Genomic DNA, 18,233 nt, shown 5'->3' on the forward strand with positions numbered 1-18,233 from the left:
AGTTTTGGGGGACCCTACAAAGTTTACAGCCACCTTAGGAGGGAAGAGAAAGCTGTACAGGGAAGGGATTCTAGAGACCTGCAGAGGAACGACTTGAGAACTGGGTTGAGTACTGACTAGTATATGTGTGAGAAAATGAACTGAGATGAGGGAAGGAGCAACCCAAAAGCATTAGAGGAAAACGTTCAGAGTTCACAAAGGACTGGGAATAAAATCTATTCTCACAAGAATTATGAGTGAAAAACTCATAATCCACAGGATATTAGGTAAGATTCCCAAAGGACTTGGTTTTAATAGTGAGGCAAAACTTGCCATAAATAATTCTTGTTCTGGTTCTCCTTAATAATGTTAAAAGAAAACTTTCAAGAATCAAGCTATTTCCAATTAAGTTGGCCACTTTTCAGACTAGATCTTAAAATAGAGTGATATTTACAATATCTAGCACTCAATAAAAATAATCTGTATAGATAAATATGATGTAATAAGGAGAAAAGAAGTTAAGTAAAACTGACTCAGGTCTGACACAGATAATAGAATCAATACATAAGAACATTAAATCAAATATTGTATTAACTGGTTTCCACACATATTTAAGCTAGTGGAAAGATTTAAAATGTTAGATGAAGACATTGAAAATAAAAAAGTACTCAATTGGTCCTTTAGAGATAAGAGTTATGGTATTTGAGATGCAATATGTACTGGATAGGATTAAGGGGAGACAATCCAGAAGAAAACATCAGTGATCTTGAAGATGCAGCATTAGAAACCATGAAAAATAAAGCAAACAGAGGAAATAAAAGAAAAATAATTTTAAAAAGTGTGTCAGTGTGAAGTAAGACAAATTTAAAGGTCCTAATATATATGAAAATAAAGTACTTGAAGAAAATAAGAACAGGAACAATATTTCAAAAATTAATGGCAGAAAACATTTTCAAATTTGGTGAAAACTATAAACATGCAAATTCTAAAAGCCCAACAAACTCCAAGTACAAGAAATCAAAACTACATCATGATACAGTATAAGAAAATTGTTCAAAGTTAGTAATAACAAGAAAACCTTAAAAGCAGAGAGAGTAAAAAGATACTACAAATAAAGGAACAAAAATAAATATGATTGCAACTTGGAAACAATGAAAGCCAGTAAACAATGTAGCAAAATCTTTGCTAAACTGAAAAAAACTCTGCCAATTTAGTATCTTTGCCTAGCTAAAATGTCTTTCAAAAATAATGTGGAGCTTGCTGGTTCCTCAAAAACTTAAACAACATTGTTAAGACCCAGAATTATCACAACCCCAAATAATTGAAAACAGAGGCTCAAGAGACACTTTCACACCACTGCCAATAGCTGTACTATCAAAAGGTAGAAACAATTTAAGTGCTATAGTTTGGATCTTGAATGTACTACAAAGTCATATCTGGGAAAGGCTTGGTCAGAAGGATAGCACTTGGGAGGTGGTAGAAATTTTAAGAGACAAGACCTTCTAGGAGATATTCAGTTTGCAGGGGCAAGACCTTGAAGAAAATAGTGATCTCGACCTCTTTCTTTTTCTTTTGCTTCCTGGCAGTAAGGTGATCAGTTTTGGTCTGCTATACACTGCCACCATGATGCACTGCCTTCCTACAAGCACAAAAGCAATGAGGTCAGCCAGTCAAGGGCTAGAACCCCCAAACAGTGATTCAAAATAAATCTTTTCTCTTTGAAGGTAATTATCTCAGGTATTTTATAGTGATAGAAAGATGACAAAGAGATAATAGATAAACAAAATATAGTGTATATGCATATAGTTGAATATTATCAAGCCATAAAAATGAGTAAAGTTCTGGAATATATTACAACATAGATTAAACCTGCAAACATGATCCCTGAAATAAGTTAAACACAAAAGGACACATGGCTACATTTATATAAAATATTTAGAATAGACAAATACATTGAGACAAAACTAGATTAGGTATTACCTGAGAGTGGGAGGAGGAGATATAATTAATATAATGTAATGGATGTAATAAATGAAAGTTTTTTTCATAGGATTAAGGGCAGAATCAATACTGCAAAAGACAGCATTATCAGACAACACTATCAGACTTGAAGACATAGCAGTAATAGAAAATATTTTCAGTTTGTTCAATTGTGTTTTCTTTTGGAGTGACTATTTATGGCCAATTCTGGTTTATCTAAAGAATGATTAAATATTCAAAATCCAATCAATATAGTTCAACTTGGCTGGGAGTTTAGCTGAGTGGTTTCACCACCTGCTGCACAAGTGCAAGGACCAGAGTTCGATGCCTGGTATTGAGAAGAAAAAAAAAAAAAAAAAAAAAAATATATATATATATATATATATATAGTTCAACTTATTGACAAACAAAATAAGAGTGAGTATACTTAGTGAGTGAGTATAGAGAAAGTCGACATAATTCAACATCCAATACAGATTAAAAATAAAGACTCAACAAACTAGAAGTTGGAAGAGACTTTCAGCCTAGTGAAAATGAAACAAAGCAAGGGAGCTCTGCAGTTAATGTTTAAACACTAAATGCTTTTTCCCTAAAGTCAGGTATAAATTCACTTTTATAAATTCTATTCACCATTATACAGGGTACACAACAACAAGTTAAGAAAAATATATAAGTAAATAAATAATTATCCAGACTGGAAAGAAAAAACTCATCATTCATAAATTGTGTGATCTTTTACATAGAAACTAACATAATCCATGGTAAAAACTCCCGGAAGTAATAAATGACTATCACATGATAAAAAATTATAAGATAAATATAAAATTTTAATTTGATTTCTACATAATAACAAAAATTGAGGTGGCAATAATGTCATTTTAATTCCATCAAAAATATAACATACTTAGGAATGAGTCTGACAAAAGATGTAAAATATCTATTTTCACTGGAAACTATAAAATACAGGTAAGTATAATTAAAGAAAACATAAATAAGGAAAAACATATATTGTGCTCATGAATCAGAAAATTCAGTGGTTTTAAGATATATGGTGTGTTTGAAAAATACGCTGAATTAAAAAATTATCACAGTAAAAGACACATTGACATTAATCCCACTCAAGATATTCCCGCTTACTTTGAACACACTTGTACCATCATTCTTAGCACTTTCTGAAGGAAAGAGGTAATCCTCTTTCCTAAGTGTCTTTGGTTTTCCTGGCTTGATGTCCTGAGTCAATTCAAAACATTTACCTTGCATGGTTTTGACTTTGAGAAAGAGCCAGAGTCAGAGTACCAGAACCAGAGGATAAGGTGGATAAGGAAACAGCATAATGTTTTTATTTGACAGAATTTTTCATAAACATGTTGAATTGATTCAGGACATGGAGGCAGCCCCAAAAGATGCTAAAGAGAATTCAACATGGCTGAAAGAAGGAGTCATTACATTGGACCTACTTAGAGAAAAATCAACTAAAAACACAGGTAATGGGAAGAAAGGAAGAGACATACCTCATGATGCCAAAACCAATATGAAATAAGAGTCTAGTAAATCAAATGAAACATAGGTACAGGACTTCATAAAGCAGCCCACAGCCCACTGGGCTATCAGTGGCATGGGTAGTGCCACGCAAGAATCACCATACTAGCAAGTCCCCAAGAAACTGATGGACTGAATAGGTGCAGGTAACTCAAGCCATACAGGACAGATTTGAGAAAGAAGGCCTCTTGTCTCTTTTGCCTTCATCTGCACAGAAGACACTGCAGTTTGGCAGTGGATTTCAAATACAGAGCCAAGTGACCAGAAATCTGCTTCTTTCCCAAGGGAGAGGCTAGCAGCCTCTCTTTTTTTTCTTTCTCTGCCATGTGCTCCAAAGTTAGGGACTGCAGCACAGTGGAGGTGAGGAAAGAAGTGAGGGGTGACCAATGGCTTGAGAGAAAGATGCAGATGCATACATAGGACTTGAACAACCTCAGCTTGGCACTTAACCTGCTGGAGAAGAGATTGAGGTGGGAGCAGCCCTTTGGCAGCCTTGGGCAGTATTCATAGTGGTGGCAGCCCCCCCCCCCCCCCGGCAGCCTCTGCCCTGTGACAAGTGGCAGGATAGGGTAGAGAAGTGCTAGTGGTGGTGAAACAGAGGAGGCTGTGCAAAGACCTAGCAGAGCCAAATGTACTCAGGACTGGGAGCAGCCATGGGCTGTCCCTATCTAAGGGCACCACAGCAGTCCACAGTAAGGAGGCTTGGGGTGGGGGGCAGAGAGAGACATCCCAAAAGCAACTGCCTGAAGACTGGGCCCAGATCACACAAGATAAACTCCATACCCAGCACTGTTCCTGCTGCAGATTTGGTGGGGGTACACAGCACAGCTTTGGGACACTACCTGCCTTGGACACTACCACAGAACTGTGGACTCCAGAGGAATTTTTTTTTCTTTTTTTATTGGTTTGGTTTCCCTTTTCTGTCTGGGTTTTTCTTTTTCTTTTTAGATTTTTACCTTTATTTTTATCTTGTTCTACTCATCTTCTTTCTCTTTCCTCAACTGTCTCTCTAGAATTTATGATACTTTCATGTGAGTGAAAATCCTCTCTTGTCTTTCTGGTTCACTTCAATATTCTTTTGCTGTATCTTTCATGCTTTCTCTTCTCCCCTCTTCTCTTGTCCCAAAACTTGGATGATCATGCATTGTCCTCCAGCCTTCCCTCTCTACATTTTCTTTTTTTCTACATTTCATTTATCTCCCTATTTTGCCCCTATCCCCCTTAAATTTCCCCCCACAGGGTAAAATAACTCCACTAAGGGGAAACTCATTGGATACAAGTTCCTCATTTATGTTGGATTGTACTATATAACTGTAGATCTTGCTCCACTGGTTAAAGGTACCCAATTAATAGTTACCACAATTTTTCAGTTTCTAAGCTGTGCTTGATGCTATTGATATTGTTAATTGTACTACTTTATCCAGGATGTCACACCTATTGTACTCAGTTGTTTTCCCTTGTATGACAACACTGTGATTGTCTGGAGCCACAATCATCACCATAGTCCAGCACCAAAAGACTGGGTGCTAGGCCAAATAAATGGCAACTTCTGATCCTTAATAAATTGGGAAGATCAGATCTTGGGACAGACACAAAGACCAAGAAGCACATATGGCCTGAAGACATCTCTGAGGAATAGACATTTCCTAGGGAAACCTCAATACAAGTGGTAAAGCTATCTGCCATATGACATTTACAAGCAGGCCAGGGGTTTAGCTCAGTGGCACCATGCCTGCCTCAAAAGTACAAAGTCCTGAGTTTGATCCTTGGTACCAAGAAAAAAAAAAAAAAGAAGAAGTTTACAAGCATCGACACAGAAAACAAAATAAAACCAAAACAATAGAAAATGACAAGATTCAGAAGCAAAATACAATCCCAGACCTCCAGCACACCTAGTACAAGTCTAGGGGACAATGAGGTAGAGGTAGAGAAAATTGCAAGTCACCTACCAGAATTTTCTGAAATGATAGAAACAGAAATAAAAAATCAGATGCATGAGGTTCCAGAGAAAATAATCTCTCACATAAAAAAGAAACAATGATCTAAACAAGGACATGCTCAAGGAATCTAGAGTAGATGCAGATTAAAAAAAATAGAGGAGCTTAGGAAAATGATGGAAACCATGAATGCCCAGCATAGGAAAGAAATGGAAGCCATGAAACAGATTCAAATACATATCCAGGAGATAAAAAATTCCATTGACATTATACACAATAGATTGAATGAAGGTGAGGACAGAATTTCTGATCTAGAAAATAGGATTGCAGTTAATGATCAGGAAAAGAAAGATATCTAAAAAGGGAGCACTGTGCCTGCCTTAAAAGCACAAGGTCCTGAGCTTGATCCCTGGTATGGGAAAAAAAAGTAATGACAGCAGACCATAAAAAAAATCAATCTAATAATTGCAAGATGATGCAAAGAAGAACAATATAAGATTGATCTGGGTCAATGAAAAAGTTAGAGATAGTGCAAATGTGAAAAGAACAACAAAAACTATTCAAAGAAGTTATGGCAGAAAACTAGAAAATCTCCCAAACATGGAAAAAGAATTTGACACACAAATAAGTGAGGCATATAAAACTCCAATTAGCTATGACCAAAATAAATGTACACCAAGGCATGTAATTATCAAGATCCCAGAAATTAAGCACAAGAACAGAATATTAAAAACTGTTAGAGAAAAGAAACAAATAATGAATAAAAAGAAAGCCCATCAGAATCCCAGCAGACTTTTCAGTGCAAACCCTTAAGTCAGGGAGAGCTTGGAGTGAAATATTTCAGGTTCTGAAAGGAAACAACCTCCAAACCAGATTGATGTATCCTGCAAAACTATCTTTCAAAATCAATGGCAAAATAAGATACTTCTATGACAATGAACAAATGAAGAAATTTATGACCACTAAAGCAGCTCTACAAAATGCCCTGAAGGATATTTTAGAAAAAGATAGTGAAGACCCCAACTCCAAGAATACCCAAAGGAAGAAGCTACCAGGTAGGGCAAGCAATTGAACAGAGGGGAAAGACAGGGAAACAACAGCAAGAAGATAATATGATCAAACTGAAACTGTAAAGAAGGATCAAAATGTATAATACATAGTATAAAATAGGAAGATAAGGCCCAAAGGGGAAGGGGAAGGGGAGGGGCAGGGGGAGGGGAAGGGGAAGGAAAAGGAATAAACATGAGAAAAGGAAAAAAAGGAAACACAGTCTTTGTAAATAGGGAGGGGTGGAGAGGTGGAAAGGAGGGCAGGGGAAGGGGGAAAAAATAAAAACCAAGATATAACATGAAAAGGTACAAGTTCCCAATGATGAATGTCATCATATTGTATACCTAAAATGTATCAATAGGCTTTATGAATTAAAAAAATTAAAAAAAGAATAAGCCAATATATTTCAGTTATAACCATTAATGTAAATTCACCAATCAAAATAAACCAACTGGCAGAATGGATCAAGAAACAAGATCAAAAAATTTCCTGCATACAGGAAACATATTTAACTCAAAGAGAAATTCATACATTGAAAGTCTAAAGATGGAAAACAGTACTCCATGCAATAGGAACCTGGATAAGAGCAGGAGTAGCTATTCTCTTTGGAGAAAAAATAGATTTCAAGACAAGACTGATTAAGAGAGACATCCTTGTAAAGGGAATAATACAAAAGGAAGAGATAACGATCATAAATATGTGTGCACCAAATACCAGTGCATCCAACTATGTTAAACAAACATTAATGGACATGAAAAATCAAATAAGCACTAATGCATTTGTAATGGGGGACCTCAATACGCCACTGTCACAAGTAGACAGATCAACGAGACAACAAATCAACAAAGAAATATCAGAACTGAACCAAACCTGAGAAGAAATGGATTTAGTAGCTATCTACAGAGTGTTCCATCCCCAAACACTAGAATACACATTCTTCTCAGTTGCACATGGGACATTTTCCAAAATAGACCACATACTAGCCCATAGAATATGCTTAAGTAAATCCAAAGGAATTGAAATTATCCCATGCATATTATCTGACCATAGTGCAACGAAGTTGAAAAACGACCATGAAAAAAACCACAAAAACTCCACAAACACATGGAAATCAAATAACACCCTCTGGAACAATCAATGGGTCACAAATGAAATTAAAGAAGAGAGGTGGGCAATGACTTCTCCTGTCAATCAGGACTCAGAGGCTGGTGTCGTGAGTCCCTAACCAATCAGATTGTAGTGTAGGGCTATGTGAACTATCCAGTGAGAAGTGGTATTCTTTAACTTCTCTTCTGGTGCACTGTGTTTGAGACCAGAGGCTGGGGTTGAGCAGCTCATTTGGCAGCCTCGGACACAGTGTGAACTCTGACAACTTCAAGACCCCTAGGGAACACACTAGGATACCCCGGAACCTGGACATGGACCCACCAATATCAAGCTCACTCACCTTACTGAGGAATAAATAATCTCATGCTCCTTCCTCAGCTGACATTCCACTTCTCTGACTTCATCCTTGGTTTACAAGATCTTCATTGGTTCACTCCCTGAGGTAATATGGTTGAAGAGGTCCTTCTTTGGATTGAGGACCACTGCTTTCAAGTCACCTTTCAGATTTCTTACCAAATGAGGTCTGCTTGCTAACGTTCCTCCTCTTATGTTGGTTGAGGCTATGCCGCTCCACTTTCATGATATACCCCTATGCTGACCTCCCACCCAGCCTTTCTTGCCATTTACATAGCCCTCTCTCTTGTCTTGGCAATTGGATTCTTCTCTGTCTAACCGCCTGAGTGGTCTCATACACACAGATTTGTCTTCACCCTTCTTTTCCTTCTCCGGGTAGGGTTTGTTGCCATTCCATCGTGCTTCCCATTCTTCACCCTCTAATAAAACCCCTTACCAGTGGGCCCTATGGGCTACTAACTTTCCTTTTTGCTTTTACTCCCTTCACCATGAGTGGTGAGACACCACCCAGCTGCAGACCAAATTGCAGCCATTTTGGTATAGTCTGGACATTTGATGGCCTTGGTACCTACTTTACAAACTACAGGTCAGGCAACTTCATATCACATTCTTATATGAATAGTGATCGCTATTCTAAAACATTCACTTGTTCCTACAATGGCCACCACTATCATATAGGAAAGATTACACACCCAGACACCATATAGGAAAGATTACACACCCAGACATTTACAAGTGTAATCAAAAGTTGGGTTCATGGGCTTGATGGAAGATGACAACCCACTGGGGACTCTCAGATGGAGGGGGTGTATAGGACCAGACACAAAAAGAACAGATGAAAGAAGTAGAAAAACAACTTGTAGCAGAAGCTCTTAAAACACCTTCCCTATACAAAGGCATTGGCTTATCCTCCCTAAAGAGGGCTATTCAGACATATAAAAGGCTCCTACACCTCTTCAGCACCACCCTGATCAATCTGACAGGTAACCAAACTGAATGTTGGATGTGCCTGTTGCCCCGATTCAAACCATATGTTCCCCTACCAGTCCCTCTCAATTGGAGTCTCCCTACTCATGAAAATATCATGATAATATTGGGTCCCTATGCAACTCAATTACAACCCTCTGCATGTGGTAATTGGACCTGCATAAATTCTTCTGCTCTAAAACAATACAATTTTACTTCTTGTGCTAAAGTTATCAACATTTTTACATCAGGAATAACCTATCTTCCCAAGGGCCTGTACTATATCTGTGATTCCCAAGCCTTTCAGTGCCTGAGTTCAACCCCATCCTCTCTGTGCTACCTGGGCTTTCTTAGCCCTCCCCATTTATACAGAAACCCAACTATTACAGCAGGTTCTTCCCTCACAGCAACCTCCTCACCACCACCTTAACAAGCGTGCCCTTCCTGCACTCCCTTTTCTGATGGGAGACAGCATGCCAGCAGGAATAGGTACTGGGGTTGCAGGAATCTCATCAACACGCTTCTACTACTGACTAACTCATGAGCTAAATGAAGATATGGAAAAGGTAGCTGATTCTCTGGTCACCCAACAGTCATAGATCAGTTCACTGGCAGCCACAGTACTCCAAAACAGGCATGCTCTAGACATAATAATGCCAGAAAGAGGGGGAACATGCCTCCTATTATAGGACAAATGCTGTTACTTTGTAAATCAATCAGGCATCATTGGAAATAAGGTAAAATAGCTTACAGAGCCCATAGAAAAGCACAGATGAGACCTAGACAGACTATACAGCCTCTGCCAGGATACTTTGAACAATGGTTCCCCTAGCTCCTTCCTTTCCTAGGACCCTTCACTGTCCTCTGCATAATCTTGCTTTTCAGACCTTGTCTGTTCCATTGTTTTCAAAATTTCTTGCAGGAACACACGTGGGCCTTCACCATCCAGATGGTTAGCGAACTTTTCATGGCCCAGCCCCTCGCTACTGATGCCAACTCTGCCTATCGATACCACACCTTTGCCGCATAACCCCCCCCCCCAATGCCCGTCTGCCAGTAGGAAGCAGCTATAGAAAAGGAGACCTTTGCCTCTATTTCTTAATAACAAGAGTCTGGAATGATAGAGTTCTCTGATAGACAAAATGGCCCCAACTGTCCTACATCGTAAAATGGCTCCCGCCTATGGGAAATTAGTCATTTCTGGGAAACTGAAACCTGTCCTTGCCAGGAAACTGAAACTTATCCCCACCTCCAACCTTACCCACCAGTAAGCGTTTCGGTCAACAATCTTTCCCACCAGTAAGTTCAAAGCTGCCAAATTTAAAGACCCAAGCCAAAAATGGACATCTGACAAAGAAGTAGAAATAGCAAATAAACATATGAAAAAATGTTCAACATCACTGGTTATTCCAGAGATGCAAATGAAAACAATGCTGAGATTTCACTTCACCCCAGAAGGAATATCATGAAATCAACCAATAACAAATGCTGGCGGGTGGGGCTGGGGGGAAAGAGGAACCCTGCTACACTGCTGGTGGGAGTGTAGACTGGTGCAAGCACTGTGGAAATCAGTATGGAGATACCTCAAAGAACTAGGACTGGAAGTCCCATTTGACCCAGCTATTCCCTTCCTGGGTATTTTCTCCAAAGATTAAAAGAATCATACCACAGTGATATATGTGTACCCATGTTCATAGCAGCACAATTTGTAATAGCTAAAACTTGGAAGCAGCCCAATTGCCTATCAAATGGAGACTGGAGGAAGAAAATGTGGGTTTTAAAAAAATAAAATGGAATAGTACTCAGCCATAAAAAATGAGAATCTAGAGACATTTATTGCTAAATGGATGCACATTGAAGTGATGTTTTTAAGTGAAATAAATAGGACACAGATGTATAAATACCAGATAGTTTCTCTAGTGTGAGAAACTGAAAGTGAAAATAAGGACTGAAAGGTATAATAGATAATGTGAAATAGGAAGAAAAGGTGCAAAGGGGAAGGGGAAGTGGGAGGGGAAGGGGAAAGGAAAGAAGGGAATGGAATTAATATGAGAAAATGAAAAAATGGAAACAAAGTCTCTGTAGATAGGGAGGGATGGAGGGGTTGAAGGGAGGGCAGGGGAATGAGGAAAAATAAGAACCAAGAGAGACTATGTAAATGTGCAAATTTCCAATGATGAAGGTCATTATATTGTATGGCTAAAATGTACCAATAAAATTAATTTTAAAAAATTCAAACCTGCCGGTCAGTTTAAATCTCATCACCAGCTGCAGCCAATCTCCAGCCCCTGCAGTGGTCTCCCAACCCTTATAATCCTTGTGGGACCAGCTCCCAGCTGCTGGTCTCACCATTATTGGAGACAGCCTGGCAGCTTCTCTGTTTCAATAAAAGCTCTGCCTCGGGGAAAAAAAAAAAGAAATTGAAGAAGAAATTTAACAATATATACAATTAAATGATAATGCTGATACAACATATCTGAACTTATGGAATGCAATGAAAGCAGTCCTAAGAGGTAAATTTATAGTGGTAAATTCTCACATCAGGAAGACAGAATATGGTCAAATAACCTAATATTGAACTTCAAACATCTAGAAAAAGAACAACTTAAGCCCAAAGCTCATAGAAGGGAGAAAATTATAAAGATCAAAGTAGAAACTAATGAACTTGGAACTAAGCAAAGAATACAAAGAATCAATCAGAGAGTTGGTTCTTTGAAAAATAAAATAAAATTGATAAAACCTTAGCCAACCTTATCAAAAAGATGGAAAGAAATGACTCAAACTCATGCAATTAAGAATGAAAATGGTGAAATCACAGCAGGTCCTGTAGAAATCCAGAAGATCATCAATACATACTTTGAGAACTTGTACTCTAATAAGACTGAATATACAGAAGAAAGGGATAAATTTCTACATACATATGAATTATCAAAGCTAAATCATGAAGATATAAACATTCTAAATAACCAATATCAGTCAATGAAATTGAAAATGTAATTAAAAGCTTACCAACAAAGAAAAGCCCAGATCCAGGTGTTTCACTACTAAATTCAACAAAAAATTTGGAGAGGATCTACTGTGACTACCCTTCAAACTCTTCAATGAAATAGAAAAGGAAGGCTACTCTCCAAATCATTCCCGGAACCAAGTATTGCCCCTATACCCAAACCAGAGAAAGGCCCAACCAAAAAAGAAAACTAAAGGCCAATCTCCCTAATGAATATAGATGCAAAAATCTTCAATAAGATACTGGCAAACAGAATGCAGCAAAACATCAAAAAGATTATACACTATAACCAAGTAGGATTCATCCTAGGTATGCAGGGAGGGTTCAACATATGCAGATCAATAAATGTAATAAATCATATCAACAGAGCCAAAGATAAAAATCACATAATTATCTCAATAGACACAGAAAAGGCATTTGAAAAAGTCCAACACCCATTAATGATAAAAGCCCTAAAGAATATTGGAATACATGGTCTTTATCTCAATCTGATAAAAGCCATCAATGAAAAATCAACAGCCAATATCATACTAAATGGTCAAAAACTGAAAGCTTTCACTTTAAAATCAGGAACATGATAAGGATTCCATTATCACCACTCCTATTCAGTGTAGCTCTGAAAACATTAGCAAAAGCAATTAGACAAGAGAAATAAATAAATGGAATAAAGATAGGTAAGAAAGAAGTTAAATTATCATTATTTGTGGATGACATGATAATCTACATAGAAGATCCCAAAAACTCCACCAAAAGACTTCTAGGTTTAGTAATCAAATTTAGTAGCATAGCTGCATAGAAAGAGAACACTCAAAAATCAGTAACATTCCCATACACAAATAACAAACTCACTGTGAGAGAAATTAGGGAAACAACATTTTGCAAAATAGCATCAAAAAAACTTGAAAAACTTAGGAATCAATCTCACAAAGGAAGTAAAAGATCTTTACATTGAAATTGTAGTACTCTGAAAAAGGAGATTGAAGAAGATATCAGAAAATGGAAAGATATCTCTTGCTCTTGGGAAGGAAGAACCAATATAGTGAAAATGGTCACACTTTCAAAATGTTATACAAATTTAATGCAATCCCAATCAAAATACTATTACTATACTTCACAGAACTAGAGAAACCATTCCCAAAATTCATTTGGAATCAGAAAAGATCTAGAATGGCAAAAAATGGGTAACAAAGCCAAGGCAAGGGATATCACAATCCCTGACTTGAAATTATACTATAGAGCTATTGTGATTAAAAACAGCTTGGTACTAGCAAAAAAAAAAAGCAGACTTAAAGATCAGTGGAATAGATTAGAAGATGGAGAAACAACCCTTAACACACTCAGATGCCTTATGTTTGATAAAGGGGCGGAACACTTTCACTGGAAGAAAGATAGCCTCTTTAGTAAATGATGCTGGAAAAACTGCCTTTCTACATGCCAAAGACTAAAACGTGACCCATGTCTGTCACCATGCACTAAACTAAAATCAAAATGTATCAAAGATCTAAATATTAAAATAGAAACACTAAATCTCCTGGAAGAGAGAATAGGTAGAATACTTGGGGACATAAGAGTAGGCAAAGACTTCAAGAACAGAACCTTGACCACATGGGAAATAGTGCAAAGAATCAACAACTGAGATATCATCCTATTAAAATGCTTTTCCACTGCAAAAGAAATCACCAGCAGAGTGAAAAGACAAGGTACAGAGTGGGGAAAAAAATTGGCCAATGGGTCCTCAGACAAAGGACTAATATTTAGAAGATATAAAGAATTGAAAAAAATCAGTCTCCCCAAATTTAATGGCCCAATCAAAGAATGGGAATCTGAGATAACTATACACTTCTCAGATGAAGAACTAGAAGTGGCAAATAAATACATGAAAATATGGTCAACATCATTGGTCATTTGAGAGATGCAAATTAAAACAAAGCTGAGATTCCATTTCACTCCAGAAAGAAAGGCTATTATCAAGAAATTAATAACAAATGCTGGAAGGGCTGTGGGGACAAAGAAACCCTTCTCCATTTTTGGTGGGAGTGCAGATAGATGCAACCATTGTGAAAATCAGTGTGGAGATTCCTCAAAAAACTAGGATTAGAGGTCTTATTTGACCCAGCTATTCCCATTCTGAGTATCTTTCCAAAAGAATTAAAAGCATCATATACAGTGATATGTGAGAACCCATGTTTATAGCCACACAGTTTGTAATAGTTAAGTCTTGGAAACAACCCAAATGTCTATCAACTGATGAGTGGATAAAAAAGTTTTTTTTTTTAATATGATTGAGTACTTTTCAGCTATAAGAAAGATAAACTTGAGACACTTTTAGGTAAATTGATGCACCTTGATATCATACTCTCAAGTGAAATAAATTGAACACGTATGTGTAAATGTCACATTGTCTATCTGGTGTGAGAAACTGAAAGTGTAAATAAGGACCAAATGTATAATAGATATTGTGAAATAGGAAGAAATTGTTTAAAATTGTATTATGCATTAGATACTTTGTTAATAATTAAAATGTTTTATGCAAAAAAGGGACAGTATTATTAGGAAATTATTTCAGAGACAGATTAGCAAATGAAAATATTCTTTTACGAGTATGATACACAGTGTATTTACCATTGTTATTCTCTAGTTTTGTTAAGAAAAATCACTGGTCATTCTAGAGATGCAAACGAAAACAACGCTGAGATTTCACTTCACCCCAGAAACAATGGCTGCTATCATGAAATCAACCAATAACAAATGCTGGTGGGGCTGTGGGGAAAGAGGAACCCTGCTCCACTGCTGGTGGCAGTATAGGCTGATGCAACCACTGTGGAAATCAGTATGGAGATACCTCAAAGAACTAGGACTGGAAGTTCCATTTGACCCAGCTATTCCCCTGCTGGGTATCTAACCCAAAGAATTAAAAGAATCATACCACAGTAATATATGTTCACCCATGTTCATAGCAGCACAATTTGTAATATCTAAAACTTGGAAGCAGCCCAATTGCCTATCAACTGGAGACTGGAAAAAGAAAATGTGGGTTTTAAAAAAATAAAATGGAATAGTACTCAGCCATAAAAATTGAGAATCTAGAGACATTTATTGCTAAATGGATGCACATTGGGGCAATACTCTTAAGTGAAAAAAATAGGACACATGTATAAATACCGAATAGTTTCTCTAGTGTGAGAAACTGAAAGTGTAAATAAGGACTAAAAGGTAAAACAGATAATATGAAATAGGAAGAAAAGGTGCACAGGGGAAGGGGAAGTGGGAGGGGAAGGAGAAAGGAAAGAAGGGAATGGAATTAGTATGAGAAAATGGAAAAATGGAAACAAAATCTTTGTAAATAGTGAGGGATGGAGGGGTTGAAGGGAAGGCTGGGCAAGGGTGATAAATAAGAACCAAGAGAGAATATGTAAAGGTGCAAATTTCCAATGATGAATGTCATTATATTGTATACTTAAAATGTACCAATGATTAGAATGAATAATCAATAATGCAGAATAGGAAGAAATGGTCCAAAGGGGTAGGGGTAGTGGGAGGGGCAGGGGAAAGGAAAGAAGGGAAAGGAAAAATGATGAGAAATGGAAAAAATGGAAATAAAAGTCTTTGTAAATAGGGAAGGGTGGAGGGCATGAAGGGAGGGCTAGGAATGGGGAAAAAATAAGAACCCAGATTTATCATGTAAAGGTACAAGTTCCCTATGAGAAATGTAACTGTATTGTATACCTAAAATGTACCAATAAAAGAATTTAAGTAATAATAGAAAAATAAAAAGAAAAAAAAAGAAAAAATTTTTTTTCACAGAACTGCTTTTATATTTTCTTTACTAATATCTACTTGTATTATATTAAAATAAAAATAATTTTAAAAGATGCTAAAGGAAGAAGACTTCCAGAACTTTTTCAGAAAGTGGCAAGAATGATGGAGTAAATGTATTCTATCTGAGGGGGGTGTATTTTTGAGAGGGATCAATGGCAATGTGTCTTTTACTGTAATTATTTTTTAACTTAATCAGTCAGCATACATTTTTAACATCCCACATATCAATTGCTCCAAATCGATTTTTAGATTTTATACAATTTCAGTGAAAAATCTAAGTTTGGCTACTTTGGAGAGCTTAACAATATTCTAACTTTTATGTAGAAATGGAAAGAACTTCAAATAGTTGAAATATTTTTAAAGAAAGAACAAAGTTGAGCAACTAACTTTTCCTGATTTCAAGGTTATTATAGTGCCTCAGAAACGATACTGCACTATCAACATAAAGATAGACAAATATATTAGTAGAACAGAAGAGAGGATCTAGAGATGGTCCCAAACATACATAACTGATTGTCAGTGCAGAGCAAATAATCTTCATAAAGCTGGTACTGTTGGATTTCCAGGAAAGGAATGAGCTTGAATCCATATTTCATACTATATGGAAAATTTAAGCCAAAGTAATTAACAGACTTTATAATATAGAATTATAAAACTACAAGAAAAAATAGAGAAGAATAAAATTTAAAAGATAGGATAAAAATTCCTTAAAGTATAGAAGTTATGAAACTTTTTTTTTTTAAGAGTAGGAAAAATTTATTGAGAGAAAGAAAGCTTCTGCCTAAGAGAGACAGAAGGAAGACTGGAAAGTGGATTGCCTTCCTACCCCACTTTTCAAGAATGTTTTATACAACAAAGCCATGTGGTGAGGCAGGCACAAAGTGGGACAACATTGTTTAAGACCCAATGGAAATTTACAAGGTGGGCATGAGGTGGGGCAAAACCATGACCAATCATTAAGATTAAATGGGGGTCAGTCTGCACTCCCACCAACATTGGAGAAGGGTTCCTTTCTCCCCACATCCCTGCCAGCATTTGTTATTTGTTGATTTCTTGATAGCAGCCATTCTTTCTGGGGTGAGGTGGAATCTCAGTGTTGTTTTCATCTGCATCTCTCGAATGACGAGTGATGTTGAACATTTTTTCATATATTTGTTTGCTGCTTTTACTTCTTTGAGAAATGTCTATTCATTTCAGATGCTCATTTTTGCTTCTCCATTTTTGGTGGGAGTGCAGACTGGTGCAACCACTGTGGAAGTCAGTATGGAGATACCTCAAAGAGCTAGGACTAGAGGTTCCATTTGACCCAGCTATTTCCCTGCTGGGTATCTTCTCCAAAGAATTAAAAGAATCATACCACAGTGATATATGTGCACCCATGTTCACAGCAGCACAGTTTGTAACAGCTAAAGCTTGGAAGCAGCCCAAGTGCCCATCAACTGGAAACTGGATAAAGAAAATGTGTTTTTTTATAAAATGGAGTACTACTTAGCCATAAAGAATGAAAAACTAGAGTCATTTATAGCTAAATGGATACATATAGAGGCCATACTCTTAAGTGAAATGAATAGGACACACATGTGTAAATACTGAATAGTTTCTCTAGTGTGAGAAACTGATAGTGTAAACAAGGGTTAAAATGATTAAAATGAATAATTGATAATTTGAAATAGGAAAAAAGGTCCAAAGGCGAAGGAGTGAAGGGAGGGGAAGGGGAAAGGAAAAGAAGGAAAGGAAAAACTATGAGAAAAGAAAAAAAAAAAAGGAAGGAAATCTATGTAAATAGGGAAGGCGGGAGGGGGCGAAGGGTGCACAGGTAATGGGGAAAAAAATAAGAACCAAGATATATCATGTACAGGTTCAAACACCCAATGATAAATGTAAACGAATTGTATACCTAAAGTGTACCAATAAAAGAACTAAAAAAAAAAAATTTAAATGGGGGTCAAATGGGGGAGCAAGTCACATAGCAAGTGTACAAGGACTTTCAATAAGGGTGGGTCAGGGATATTTCTTGGAGAGGCTGAATTAAGACATTGACCCCCCCCCCAAGTGATTGATATCTACTTAGAATATCAATCACCTCTATTCATCCTAATGGGTGTGGTAGTTTCTCTCCTTTTACAATGCTGGCCTTCAGTGAATGTGTCTTCACTGTCTTCCATGATGGCTCCTTGACTGTCCTCCATGTTGGCTCCTCATGGGCTGGCCCTGTCTAACTGCCTACAAGATAGCTAATTAACTTACCTATCTGCAATATTCCCCCCTTGAAGAAGTACCCCTAAATGCTGTGAGGGTGCAAAGGGCAAAGACAGGTGTGGCTACTTAGAGCTGAAGGGGTGGTAGTTGTGATCAGCAGTCAGAGTTACTCTACAGAGGGTCTATTTAAAGGCCTTCGATGGGCACCAGGCATTGTCATCTTGGTAGCTGTATAGCTTTGAGTCTGAAGGAGATAAAACCAAAGAAACAGTTAAGAATACAGGGTCAAATTATAA

This window comes from Heterocephalus glaber, unplaced genomic scaffold, assembly GCF_053883595.1.
Source record: "Heterocephalus glaber isolate CG9 unplaced genomic scaffold, H.glaber_assembly_v1.0 deba00001504, whole genome shotgun sequence".
Taxonomy (NCBI): domain Eukaryota; kingdom Metazoa; phylum Chordata; class Mammalia; order Rodentia; family Bathyergidae; genus Heterocephalus; species Heterocephalus glaber.